Here is a 3,769-nt window from a genome sequence, read left to right on the forward strand (position 1 = left end):
CATCAGGGGCCGCATCAGCAGTTTGGTCACCCTCAAAGGGCCGGTTGTATCTGTAGGAGTATGTGTCCACTCTTTATTATCATAAATTATTGTCACTGCATTCAATTATTACTTTTTTTTGTAATAATATAAGTAATAACTAGCTCTGAAAGCAGAAACATAGTCAGAATAATGGCAAGTAGATATTCAAATGTACAATTATTGTACAATTTATTGAAAAAAGATTTTTGGTAACAGACAGTAATTTTTAAACATACAAATATTGCCAAACACTGTTTATTGCACATATGGCAAACATAAGCCATTAACTTTTTTTAACTTTTCTGACTAGATGGCTGACATCGTTTTCCTGAGGTCAGTCCATCGATGTCTGGCGTTAGGTCTTGTGCTGTAGCAATTCGCAAAACAGCATGGAGGTTATCATCAGTGATGCGTGATCTGAGCTTGGTCTTGTTCAGATTCATGACTGAAAACATCTGTTCACATAGATAGGTGCTCCCAAACATGGACAGAACACGTGCAGCTTGAAGTCGGAGCTGTGGCATCAAAGCAGGGGGGAGGAGACGGTAAAAGTCGTCGACTGTCGCATCCTGGAACTTCGCTTTCAGGCTGCTGTTGCACTGAAGTTCTATTAATTCCATTTGAAGGTGATGTGGTGCACTGTCAACATCGATGTTGAAGGGATTGGCAAAGCTGGTAAAGGTTAAGTGTTGTCGTTTAAAGTCAGAAAAGTATCGATTGAATTCATCAATCAGCCGATTCACTTTGGTACCCAATCGAGCACATGAAAAAGTACCTGGGAATGAGGTTGAGATGCTCTGGCAGATAGGAAAGTGGGCAAGACTGTCTTTTTCAAGCTTTGACTTCCATAGGCCAGTTTCTCCTGGAAAGCTGTTATTGCCTCATACATTGAGGTTATGACTTGTTTGCGGCCCTGCAGCCTCAGATTCAGTTGGGCGAGATGCTCGGTTATGTCACACAACATGGCAAAATCGCACAGCCAGTTTGGATCTGACAGTTCTGACAAGGGCTTCCCTTTACTTTGCATAAAAAGAGTAATTTCTTCCAAAAGCTCAAAAAATCTCTTGAGAACGGTGCTCCTACTCAGCCACCTTACTTCTGTATGGTATGGCACATCTGTATGTTCCATGCCCACCTCCTTCAAAAATTGTTGGAACTGACGATGATTCAGACCCCGTGCACGCAGAAAATTCACTGTTTTCGTGACTGTGGACATTATGTTATCCAGTTGCAGAACCTTGCCACACAGAGCTCCTTGGTGGATAATGCAGTGATAAGTTATCAGCGGCGTGTGGCAATTACTTTTTTTCATTTTCTCTTTTAACAGTCCAACCAAGCCATTTCTCTCTCCACACATTGCTGGAGCGCCATCAGTAGTAAGTCCCACCAACTTTTCCCAAGGTAATTTCATTTTATTTACGGATTCCTCCACTGCATTGAAGATGTCCCTCCCAGTTGTTGTCCCATACATGGCGACCACATCCAAGAGCTCCTCACTGACAGACAAGTCTTCCTTCACCTCTTACAAAAATAGCTAGATGAGCTGTATCAGTATTGTCAGTGCTTTCATCAACAGCTAATGAAAATGCCAGATAACTGCATGCCTCTTCAGCCAACTTTGTTTTAAGATTACAGGCTAGGTCCCTGACTCGGTCTGTGATGGTGTTTCTTGACAAGCTGACATTGCTAAAAGCCTGTCTCTGCTCAGGGCACACCTGTTCACATACCTTCAGCATACACTGCTTTACAAATGCACCTTCTGAAAAGCACTTTGAAGCTCGTGCAATTTCTATAGCCACAAGATAGCTGGCTTTCACTGCTGCATCATTTTTTGCTGTCATTTTTGCAAAAATATTCCGTTGAGAATGCAGGCTTCCTTTTAATTCTTGGACCTTTTGTTGCTTTTCCTGGTGGCTAAGGTTAGCAAATTTGGCTCCATGTTTGCTCTCAAAGTGCCGGCGTAAATTGTATTCCTTCATCACTGCCACTGCCTCATAGCAAATAAGACATACCGGCTTGTCTCCATTAATCACAAACATGTATTCACTTTCCCATCTCTCCTGAAATTGCCTTCCCTCTGCATCAACTTTTCTTTTCTTGGACATTTTTGGGTTATTAATTTGATTGTAGTTTATGGTCCCTATACCACTGTAAAGAGACACGGAAGTGGTCAGTATATCCAAAGTTTACCGCTCAGACTTTTCAGCAGAATAATAAGCAGACCCCCCCCTAATAAGCAGACTCCCCCCCCCCCACATACATCATATGTACTTACAGTACAGGAGAGATGGGTTCAGGCAGCCATTGGAGAGGCGGCCGCGCATGCGCTGAAAACTGTCCATGGGTAGACTTAACCAAAAAAGAGGCAGTACAAATGTTTGCAAAGGCCTCACAGTAAGTTGTTGCGAAAAAACTCTTTTAAATAGTGGCTCATGCGACTTCTTCAAGCTACACCAAGATACGTTTGCTAACTGAGTTTACAATAGCAATCAGAAAAGCAATCAGTTTAAAAAATAAATGGAGTGAAGGCAACCCGAACACTAACCCTCACGCGACAGGGCAGCAGCCCACTTGTCTTCCAATCATTAAACACAAAAAAACATTGTCACTAGCTTCGTCCAAGCCTGCTCCCGGACAGGATTGTAATATTTAAAAGCATTTTCCAGGACTGATTAGGGATATCGCGCTTCACGGATTGTAAAGGCGCAGAAAACAATGTGACAGGATCCGTCATATAAAGTATTTAATAAAGTAAATTACAATATAGTACAAAGGCCCACAGGTTTACAGAGGGTAACAGGTCAAGTACAGATCAGCAAGTCAAGTCGAATAACCAACATTCCATGACATCATATAAATACCTAGTCAGGGTTCTATGATGACATATCATGACGATAGGTGATTTGATAGGATGGAGAAAGTGCAATGCAAATGAACAGGTAGGAGAACAATAATGGAAATTAAAGAAACAATAATATACACAATGAATTAATGTGAATGTACAACACTGGGATATGACACCTTTCCCAGGCAAAAATAGAGGCAGCCTGTTCACGTTTAAGGATGCTGCAAGCGCGGACCTGATTCTTAGGTAGAACTTTATTTGAAATTTCTGCAATTCGTTTTCATCATACTTTGTTTACTTTAATGCACAGCCGGGGGTCATTAGAGCAGCTGTATAACACATTTTAAACCGTTTTCCTCTAACATTTACTGTTTAAGTATGCACAGATAAGAGAAAAAAATACCGTCGGTAAGTGATTTTTCTTTTCAACCAGCAGGATATTACAATATCAGTCATGCCGGTATAAAACCACCCAGGTTGCAACTTTAATGTCAGGCCTCTTGTCGCGATTTTCCAAACCCTGTCCTATGTAAAACCTTATTTGCGCTGGGGTTGTAATTCTGAGTTGTTATCACACCTGGCAATTACAAAGTGTGTTAAATACCTCACCCTTAGGAATGCCACCTTTACCAGAGAAAAGAATGGACATTTGTTCTTGTTTAAAGTTCTGCAAAGACCCGGACATGATACTTAAATAGAACTTTATTTAAAATTGTCTGTATTCATTTTAGCGGTACAGAACACTGCCAGACTCAGAATCAGGGACAAACAAGGAAAATGGCACTTTTATTTCGGGCAGGCAAGAATAGAATTAATCCTGTCCGATTCTGGCCCAGTCTGCAACGATAGAGGTTACTCACTCGTGTTACGTGTCAATTGTTAAGGGGGCGGGAGTGCTGCCCG

General features: G+C 41.5%; 1 pseudogene; it reads right to left on the reverse strand.

The window, feature by feature from the left end:
* Positions 1–314: 314 nt before the first annotated feature.
* Positions 315–2,126, reverse strand: LOC146798088 (general transcription factor II-I repeat domain-containing protein 2 pseudogene; annotated as a pseudogene).
* Between the last annotated feature and the right edge of the window lie 1,643 nt (positions 2,127–3,769).

Source organism: Triturus cristatus, chromosome 9 (assembly GCF_964204655.1).
Source record: "Triturus cristatus chromosome 9, aTriCri1.1, whole genome shotgun sequence".
Lineage (NCBI taxonomy): Eukaryota > Metazoa > Chordata > Amphibia > Caudata > Salamandridae > Triturus > Triturus cristatus.